The 11,616-nt window shown below is 33.3% G+C and overlaps 1 long non-coding RNA gene across 1 annotated transcript; it reads right to left on the reverse strand.

Moving 5' to 3' along the window:
- Positions 1–2,875: 2,875 nt before the first annotated feature.
- Positions 2,876–11,055, reverse strand: LOC128558496 (uncharacterized). Its single transcript, XR_008371674.1, has 3 exons — positions 10,959–11,055; positions 7,944–8,012; positions 2,876–5,254 (listed from the first exon to the last, which is right to left on the reverse strand). It is a non-coding gene; the product is annotated as an uncharacterized LOC128558496 (long non-coding RNA).
- Between the last annotated feature and the right edge of the window lie 561 nt (positions 11,056–11,616).

The raw sequence follows: 11,616 nt of genomic DNA on the forward strand, positions 1-11,616 counted from the left end.
CTCCATCAAAGCTGGGAAGTCGCCATATGATTGGAATATTACTCAAACAAGAGGGCAGTGATGGTCCGAGATCGCTAATACCGGAGTTTCACAGATTGTGTGAATACTTTTGGTAGAGACACATGGAAAATATGTATGAAATTATTTTGAATTTGGCCTGTGTTTTCTTACAAGACTAAGTGTCCATTATATGGCAATAGGAATACTGTATATATGTATGAAAAATTGATGGACTACCCTCTGGCAGCCATAATTAGGCCTAACAAATTGTTTATTTCCAGTATCCCTACCTAATCTTAATTTTTGGCCTGACCCTAAATGTTTTTATGGCCTTGGAGAATTTTTTCTCACCTTTATAACAAAAAAAACTGCAAAACTGCACTGTTTATCTTTTAAACATGGTCAGTGATGTAAGAAATCAACTTACTAATGCTCTAAAGCATCATTTGTATTCATTTTTTGACACAAAACTAATTTCCGAAAGTCCCCACCCCCTCCCACCCCAAAGAAAAATTACCGACCTACCTACCCTAATTTGTTTGGCATGTTACCGGAAACAAACAATTTTTTATCCTTATGATAAAGTTGAATAACTGAACAAAATGTGGTATATGATCACCAAAGAAGCATTTCTGTGATATCATTTAATGTAAATTTCAAAATAATAAACTTCTTACCATATTTTATGTAAATCAGGCTCAGGCAAACCATTAACCAAGTCGTTTTTAACCCAAGAGTCAAAGTTACAAAGTTTTCCTACATTTCAAACAGGCAAATATTCTGACCATGTATCATGAAGATCAAGATAGAAGTGTGGCCTCTACAGTGTTAACAAGATTTTCTATGACTTAATCTAGTGATATAGTTTTTGACTTGAGGCACCCCACTTTTCAACTTGACACAAATTTCAAAGAGACAAATATTCTTTAAAGGACTTATGACGATCAAGTAGAAAAAGTGTCCTCCGAAATGAAATAAAAAACGTTTTTCTATGAGATGTTCTTGTGACCTAGATTAAGACAGCAGATAACCCAATTTTAAACTTGCCCTCAATTTTACAGAGACAAAAATTCTGAAGGTATTGACGAAGAACACAGGGCGATCGCAATAGCTCATCTTGAGAACTTTCTGCTAGAAAAACAAGATTCCAACAAAATTCAGATGATCACGCAAAGATGCCATCAATAACAGACCTACAAACTGGCGGTAAAACTCAGAAAAAATGTGATCCCTGCTCATGAACCACGTGGTTTCTTCCTGCTCAAACTCGTACAAGCATGTCCGCAATAAACTTCTTTTCAGCACATGCATTTTTTAAAGTTCATTACATTAATGGTATCATTTTTTATCCTATTTTTACAACTATGAAATATGATAACTTTTAATAAATGAACCATAAATATCACTATACGTTTAATCAAATAATAGATAAATTTGCGTATAAAATTACGGGAAAAAATATCCGGTCAGACGTAGGACTCGAACCCACAATTTGATATTGGCAGCTAAACGCTTTGTCCGCACAACTACTTGCACATGCGACAGTACATCAATTAAGAACTTAATATATGGAATATTGCTATTTATGTTCAAACATCGAAAATTAATTTACGGAAATATACGGAACATTCATGAGTACCAGGTCAAAACTTTCGGATAATACTATGCCCCAAAGATGTCTTGTTGTTTACAAACATGACTATTAATAAGTTAAAATGGAACATAAGGAATTCAATATTTTACTAACATGTTAAAATCTTTTTAATGAGCATGTGGTAAAATATCCTCTACTAAAAGTAAACACCATTAAACAATTTACACCCTAGAAAAATACAAACGCAACATCCATTATGGGAAATATTTCATTTTTGTTACTTGTGTTCAAAAAAATTGATATACATTTATGAAACATTTATCATTATTCTAAAATTGCATGTGGAGTTCGTGTTGTAACTCACGTGAATTAAGAATGTATAGCATGCACTTACCCAAATCTTATGTTAATGAATGCCGATTACAAACTCGTGAGCCACAATTTCTTCAAAATTGCCCAACTTTTCAAATTTATAGCCCATTTTCATTAAAACTGATATTGACGTTATTCACGTCAAAAATTGGCGTCTTTCAAACATCTGCTGTTTGAAGCGTTGTTACGTCACATGTTAAATTGAAATCCAGTTATTTTGGAACGTTTGGGTCACCGAAAGTAAAACTGATCGAACTGCTGAATACCCTGATATAGACGTATCCGAAAACACGTTCCACGGGTGATATGTACATGAACTACAACACGAGCCCGACGTGCACATGTGACAAAGGTCATGCATAGAGTATCACAAAAAGTCAGATGCTACGTTTTTTTTATTTTCTTGAGTGTATCAATAAAGTCTATGTCAAAAAGAATGCATACAAAAAAGAACATAGAACAAGCCGTTGAATAATGCAGTTAATACGACGTTGTCCTAAAACATGTCTGACAACATGAATTTCTTACGTTTTCCAATCATAACTTTTTATATTAGATAATTGTGTACTAAGTAAGTAGTCAAACTCAGCTTAACAGTTAAATCGAATGCAGGCTAAATGATTTTCATTCAGAGACAATCAACTACATGTGTGTATATTAAGGCTACACGCCTCCAGTTCTATGGATTTTTTTTAAATAGAAAATGCTTTCATTACTAAGTAATTGCAATACAAAGAAAATATGAAATAATTCATTTTAAAAACGTTTTATCTATTTTATAAAAACAATCTTTTCATCAATAAAATATATAGAAAACTCTCAAAAGCGTTAGTCACGCTATTGAACTTTGATACAAAATAAAAGGAATTTAGCTGTATTTTATATCATTAAAATATCTACTTAAACAATACTGGTTCATCATTTCCGATATCTAATATCAATTTCTATCTTTTAAAGAATGAAAGTTAAATGTTCGTAGACATGTCGCAGGTGGCATTGCACAATCCACGCAAGGGCATCGTACGACTTTCCGTGGACATGGTGGCCAAAAGAAATTGTACGGAGATTGTAGACTGTAGGGCCTTCGTACGACCTTCGTACAGCTGTCGCGAGGTTGCCGCAGGCGTCCCGTGCTGTAACCGCAATTATCGTGCGGCAACCCTACAGTGGCCTTGATATGGGCAAAACATTTTTCAGATGGTTGTATATATTGACCATCTCCAGCATGTTTTCATTATTCGTCATGGCGGCTGCACCATCTTCCTATCTTCTCCGTACAATCTCTGCACGGAAGCCGTACGGGCGTCGTATATTTTCCATGGGAAGATTGCGGAGACTGAACGGCAACTGCACTAAAATTGCCCAATTTCAGTATCATCTCCGCACAGCGTCCGTGCGGATTTCTTCCGGCCTTCCCCCAAGAACCTGTAAAAAAATTGCAAGATGCTCGTATATAATGTGAACACACACGCCGTAGTCACCTACGATGCCCCAGAAAACCGCAAGGAAAATCGAAGACGTATTTATCGCACGGCGCCCGGGTTATATGTGAAATAGGCATTAATGATCAAATTTTCATATTTTCAGACAGTTTCCGCTGAAAGTCGAAATTTCTATTCCAAATCTTAATTAATTTTGGTATGGTTTGAATTGGAATATGTTTATAACATTTTTCAGTTTTGGATCAATTGTAGTTATTTTGTTGTTACAAAGAAAAAGTCTGTTGGTTTCATCGCAGAAAGAAACGCAAAATGGGTAACTAACATGATCAGATTGCTGCAGAATTGTTTTCAACTTCTCGCACTCTGGTGAAATCATATGAATACTTCCAGCTCTTTCCCAGTTACAAACAAGATCTGTATCACATCTTGTTACAAAGAGTCCTCTTACATCTATGAGATCCTTATCCTTGTATTTTGCAATAAGATTGCCTCCAAAATAAATCTGGAAACACTTGGATTACAACAATTATCAATAAAAGGATTTAGAGCCAAGAGCGATTTCCATTGGCAATTACTTATTCGAAATGGATATAATTGTTATCTCTTCCCAAACCATATTCAGAATAACAACACGATCATCGTATAACACCATTATCTTATTTTCCTGGTAAGCAATGTTCAAACACGGGCCCTTCACTTTTATGACGCTGCTTTCAGTGATTTTGTCACACTGCGTGAGTGTCAGAAACTTTATTTTCTTTTCATCAGGAAATGTAACAGTAATAACTGCCAGTCCATACGGTTTGCTTTAAAGTTTGTATTTTCCGGCTATATTTCTGTTGTCAATATCAACAATTTTCAAGCATTTGTTACTACGACCTGCTAATATAATCCGATTGTACGAAATAAGAGTACAGGCATTAATTGCACAATCTTCCGTGTCATCCGATGCCTTTATTCCAATTTCACTATCAAACTGCGGTTCCATTTCTGTAATATCTTTCTTGTCCACAGATGTCTTGTTTACCATTACCTGTCCTATTATTGCCCTCTTTACCAGTAATTCGCCTAGTTTAAACTGATTTGCATGATTTAACTGTGATTGTAGTTTCTCTTGCAACACTTGGATATTACCTCTCATGGTCTTTTCTTTTTCAGATCTGATACCAGCTTTTCGTCACTCCTTTTCCCTTTTCTCAATTGCGCCAGCATGTCCGCCTCTGCCTTATCTAGATATTCCAGTATTTCTTTCTTAAATGTATTTAGATCATTTACTGCTTTCATATATGTGTGTTGAATGTTTTTGTCATTGGTTTGTATCAGTCTCTTTACTTGTTCTATGTTCTGTAGGAATTGGTCTACCTTCTGTTGGATTTCTTGATGTTCATCGCCATTGAGGTAGTTCATTGATATATCTTATATACGATCCACGTTACACGATTTATGGTCCAGCAACATGCAATCCCCGCACCTCACCACATCATGTGCTGAGCAATATAATTTCACTATCTCATTTGCATGTTTGGCACACAATTCAGAACAAGCATTGAGTGTCACAGATGACAAACGGGACTTTGGCATGTTTTCACCTTCAAGGACTTTATGATTTCTGGACATCGCTTGTTTACGATGTACCTTCAAACACATAATACATAAATATTCTTTGCAGTTTTCACAGTATCCAATGGCAACCTCCAGTCTCCATCGCTGCTACAAGGTTGACAGAAGACTTCCCAGTCTTCAGCAGACGATCTACCTACAGAATCCTTGAATGACCTTTCAGGCTTCCGACCAGTCACCTCCATTTTCTTCTATATTTCCGCACACTGGTCAGTTATCTGAAAAACTAAACAATATGAAAGTTTCTATTAATATTTTGACGAAAAAATGTACGGTACGAAATTAATGTTGGATTTTTCATACCATGAGGAAACATTACACCCATTTTTAGTTACAAACCTTCTCAGTTTTAATATACACAATGTTTCTATTGAAAGCGAAATGTCCACACAATAAAAACCTTTCCCCACTTTTCAGGTTTTTATATAAAAAAAAACAAGAAATTGTTACAGAGTTTCCAACGGAATCCACCCGGGAACATTCTTCACAAAACATATTGCATGCCAATACAATATCTTCAAATTATATGGGGACAACATATTAAAATTCTTTATAAATTATATTTATATATCATATAATGTATGAAGAGGTATTAATTTACTTTGAAGAAGTCTGGAAATCTATAACTGGTGAATGCTTTGAAATGTTAATATCTGTATCTGAAAGATTTAATGTGATTTTGATTATTAAATTGGCAAGAAAAAAGAAATAAAAAATCTTATTAAAAATCTTATCATATTAAATGGAAATAATTAATAAACAAATTACATGTTTGACATTTTTATTTTATGCTAACTGATGAAATACTGTGTTTTATCAGTGAGATATAATCCATATCACTCACTGCATATCACTCACTGCTTTGCCGATCTACTTGTACATTGTGTATTAATTCTAAATTATTTGCTTAAAACAGGATGAAAATTATGGTCGCGTTCTCGATTCAAATTGTTTTACTTGATGAGAATTGCATAACGTTATGCAGCAAGAAATGAAACAAAATGGAACTTTATGTCGTGTGCGCCTTTTAAGGAGGTATGTTACCTTAATATTTGTATGTGCGCATGCCCAACTGGAAATTAACGTGAGGCTTTACGACAACGTTTACGACAAACTAAATGTGTTTATTTATTTATTTTTCTGATAAAAAACAAGGTAACCTACCTCCTTAACGTCACAACACGTCTAACGTCATGTTCGTTTACGCGCGTCTGTTTTCCACGCTGAGATTAAATTTGTTGCAAAATGCATATATCTCAACGTAATTAAGAATAAAATAAAACGAAAATTTGTTTGTTTTTCGTGAATATAAAATATATCTAACCTCAAAGTGAGAAAATTTTCACATTTTCACTCGTGCTACGAGCTCGTGAAAATATTTGAAATTTTCTCACTTCTCAGTGAGATATATTCCATATTCACTCAAAACAAACAAATATCCTCTATATATAGTACTAATGAATCAATACCAGTGTTGGTCAATGCAAAGCTGCACTGCATATCATTGTATTGCTGTATATACCTATATATACAAAATATAGCTATAACTTGTGCATGGGTTTGCATTATGGAAATCTACTATTGTTAATAGCCTTTTTTCATCATACAAAATATCTTACTTTAAGGTTTAGCAGTATATCGTATATCACAAAACAACAGAAATTATTAGTAAAAGAACAACATCTTGACAAACAACCTATCTGTCCAATACATGTTTTATTGTTCTGTGCCATAGAATTGGATACTTAAAATATTCTAAAGGAGCTTTCCCCCTTTAATGAAGATTGCCATTTGTAAGGAAATAAATGTAAACATTTGTCAAAAACGATGTTTTACCTAGTTATGTTAAGTTTAACCACTAGTATATTGTTGCACATACATCAAAACGAAGACATGTAACTGCTTTTTAAAAATGGTGAGATTTTAAAGGCGCTGAACTATCCAGAAATGTGGCCCCTTCATGCAGTCCCTTTCCGGAATTCAATATATATATGAGTAAATTGGCAATGGTTATGTAGAATAATATGCATGTTTTATATGCTGCTTAATTTTCATGTAAAACAATGCTTTCTTACTGTGATTTGGTGATGTTCAAACTTTTTTCTCCGAAACATGGAACTCTTAAACATACCATGCAAATTAAGGTTATTGACCAGACCAAAATAGCACCACTTAGTTTTGGCCTGGGTCTTGCATGTGACAAGTCGTCTTATTGTGGAGTATCATTTGTGTCATGTAATTTTAAAATCCCATGATGTATGGTAAAGTTATGGACTGGACATTACACTGATGCTCTAAACCTGTGATCTCAAAGTATGACATTGACCTATAAACTAGGGGTATGGTATTACGCAAGACACAATCCCTCATTATTGGGAAAATTTGTGACAAGGAAGTTCAAAATCCTTTTATGAATGGCAGAGTTATGGACCGGACTCAAAGTGTGTCGGACGGACGGAAGGGCGCATTTATAGACCGAGCATGAAACAGAAACTGTTAAAATTTGGCCTCTAAGTGTGACCTTGACCTTGGAGCTAGACGGCTGGGTCTTACGCATGACAAGTCGTCTTATTATGGAAAAAATTGTAACTATTTCACAATCCCTTCACAGATGGCAGAGTTGTGACAGACAGACGTACAGACAGAGACCATTTCTATCAAAAAAGCCGGGGACAATAAGAAATAACAATTCAAAGACATCACTCTACCACACTTTTTGTTAAACCACGAGAGTTGCATACAGGATGCAGTTCCCAACTGATATTCAGTATTTCATCAGGACGTTTTAACATCGGAAACACATAATACCATGGTATTTAGTAAATAATATGTTATTCCAAAATATTTATTTTAAGAAAGAGCTTTCACAAACGAAAACAAAAACATGATACTTTGTCAATACGTATTGAACGTACAGTTAATTTTGCGTGGTTAATCATCTGATTTCCCAAGGTTCAGGGTTCAGATGCGCGAGAGCCGAACAACTGAAATATAAAACGTGGTTAATCAGACAACAACACACAGGAAGGTCCTGTATATTTTCACAATAACATGTAAAACGTATGATAAGAATTATGCTGAATTTCGTTTCGTCACTTTAGCGCAAAAAGTAAATAAGTCATTATTTAAGTCAATGCAGTTATCTACTTATTGCGTTGAGGTGACGATTTATCCGAGCAGGAACAAATCGAACATCGTACAACATTTTGACGTCATCATTGACAACATAATGTTCTGTCGCCGGTATGTGCGTCAATCGTTGTTAATTGCAAATTAAGCCATGTTAAAATAACGAATAATGTCTACACAGATATTATCTGACTGATCAAATTATGAACTCGACATATAATTTAGACCTTAATTGAAATGTTTAAATATATTCCATGAGTTAACAGCTTACTTTTAATTTTATTCTTCTTAACTTTGCCTTATACCATATCTGGTAAAGATAAGATATCAAAAATGACGTTCAAGTGCGTTTCAAAAAATGCATGCTATTCAGATGATCATATAGTTTTGTGCGTAGAATGATTTTCACAGTTTTTATGAGTTGACATGTACTCTTCAAAAGCTGCATTTAAAAGGAAATGTTTAGAATTATTTTTGTTTTCCTTGTCTAATAAGTATCAAACAAAACCAACCATTTCATACTGAATAAAGTCAATTTTAATTTATACGCAGACATTTCAGTAGCCGTACTTTTTCTGATAAGCCACTATGGGGAGATTATGTAGCCAAGTTAGGACGTTTTCTGTAGCGTATTACCTTTGTACGGTAGTTTAAGTATTATCTGGGGGAATTGTCTGCCAAAACATTGCATAATAAGTTCAACACATGCGTACTTTTCCCGTGAAATATGAATTAGAATATATATCATAATGGAATTGGAATAAGGTACTAAAATATAAGAGCAATTTTCAAAGAGTTAGGAAACTGTCTTTCAAAATATATGCATGTGATAAGAATGAAAAAGATTAACATTCTTTGAGCTGAATAATATGGTGCCAGAATTCTACTTCGCGCAGATTTCAGTATATATTTGTACGTATAATAATACACTTGTAAGCCTAAATATATACGTACACATACACGAACATGCTTATGGGCATGCCCGTGTATGTACAGGAGAACTTGTAGTTACTGTTGTACTGGAATAGTTAAAAATGTATAAGTATAATGTAACAGCACGCTCATATATGCTTGCTGTTGTAAACACGTGCACGTCTACATTTTTACATGTGCACGCGCAAATTTGAACGTGGATGCATATATGGACCAGTACTTGTTTATACTCATGCACATATAAATTTGCAAGAGCACTGGCCAAACAGTTACGTCCATGTGTAATTTTACAGGTCAACTTGTAAATATGTCCATATTGCATAACCCTACATATTTACATATAAAAATGTATATTACGCCTGTTCGGATATTTTTATACGTGTATAAGTATACTTTGAAATGTGCGTGCACGTAAAAGCGACATTTGACTCAAATTTATGATTAAATACTTTGAGTTTCAACCTCAGGTACTGAATGCATATTCTATTATATTTAATATCGAAGAGATAACTTCAACGTATTTGCTATTGTATATGATATTTATGTTTTGTAAACTTGTATGTAGTTATGTTGAAATATTTGTATGTAACAATAAACTGTATATTTTACGTTACAAAATTTAATATAATAAAATAATTTGAACTGAATTGACCCAAAATATACATTATAGAATTAAAATAAATCGTTACACGGGTGATAGATTTAATAGGAATTTTTTATACGTCAATTTACTTTCATACATTACAAAGTATTTTTTTTATTTATCATACAAGTTCTCTTTGTTTCAGAAAATATGAATTATTATTACTACACGACTCTTTAAATTATACACATTCATTGAAATGGACGACATTATGGTCATTACAATAACACATTGAGTAAAATTAGGTAAAGCAAACAACAACAATAAAATGTAAACTGTTGATTCATTTAAGTAACCAAACATAACAATTACGTGTCACGTAGTTGCAGTTAATTGTGCGATATCTTTTAACATAATGGCAAAGAGATTTGAACATGATTATAAATAAATATCTACTGATTACGCAAAAATGGTATTTTTAACTGCCTTATCTACCGTTTCTACTCAACAGCAAATTAATTTGTTACAGGTAATAAATTTTCTGAAATATGATATATTTATCGCGTACTTTACAGTTTTGAGGATCAAGTTTTAATAGAGAAATATTTACAATACATGTGCATTTGTATTAAAGTGAAACTTTCCGTTGATATTTTGATACACTGTTTACCTGACTTGGTGAAGTAACAAAAGAAAGGAAAAGTGGCTATGACATAATTGTGGTCAAGCTTCAAAGCATTGCAAGAATAGAAATCATTTTGAAACACGCAATTGTAATTAACAGCGTTATTGCAAAAAAAAACAACAACAAAAAAAAACAATAAATATATATGCCTATATCATACCAGCGGACACTTTCACATAATGTATTTTTAATATTTAGATTACTAATATTTTAATTTTTGCATATGTGAAGTAGTCGCTTACTAATCAAAAATGTCTACAGAACTGTGTGAAAACTAGCAAAATCATGTACACAAAACGGTGTGGAAACTAATAAAAAACATGTCTATGGAACCGTGGAAACTAGTAAAACATGTCTATGGGATCTATAGAACATAGTGTAAACTACTATTAACATGTAACAGTGTGCAATCTAGTATAAACATTTCAAAGTTTATCCTAAACAGAACTTCAATCGCCTTTAATTTGGTCACTAGAAGGAATTAGCTATAAATATTGTTAAAACAGCGATCAAAATCAGTATATATCAGAATATAACAGAATGAGTCTAAGCATGAACAAATTGTTAAAAGATACACTTTAAATAAAAAAAACTAGTTACGTGACATCCATATGTTCCTGTGATACTTAAACATGATAAAGTGCGTCTCACTTATTTTTGTTCATCGAATTAATTCATGTCTCGCTGTACTGAAATCGTCATACGATAAACTGTGTAAAATGTCTTTTTGTTTCCTTGTTTACCGAGACCTGGTATTATATACTGACATACACTAGGTCGTTATAATCTCAGGGTTTACTATGACTGAGGCTATAATTATGATACTAAGATTAAAAAAAAAAGCAAATACAAAAATGGACTTTTCGCTTTTCAACTAAAGTAAGCCTTCATTTCTTTGATTTTAGAATGGCATAAGAGTGGGGCGATAGTAAATGTTAATTATAAACTGGAAGTGAAAATTATTTGAAGACGTACAGTATATATTACTCATGTACAGACATTAACAATTCGTCACCTTTAAGCAAAAGGTAATGTACGAGGATTGTTCAAATATGAATGCATCTAAGCACATAAAATGTATTCTTGATAGATTTCAATGAAAATTTTATTTGGTCCCCTCGAAGTATTTACCTCCAACAGATATGCAAAGTTTCAGTCTTCTAATCCAATCCTTGAAATCCTTTTCATAGTATTTTCTAGGTATACTATGAAGACACTGGAATATTGCAGAACCGAGGTGTTTGCGCTGCACAAATTT

The sequence above is a fragment of the Mercenaria mercenaria genome, chromosome 7 (assembly GCF_021730395.1).
Source record: "Mercenaria mercenaria strain notata chromosome 7, MADL_Memer_1, whole genome shotgun sequence".
Lineage (NCBI taxonomy): Eukaryota > Metazoa > Mollusca > Bivalvia > Venerida > Veneridae > Mercenaria > Mercenaria mercenaria.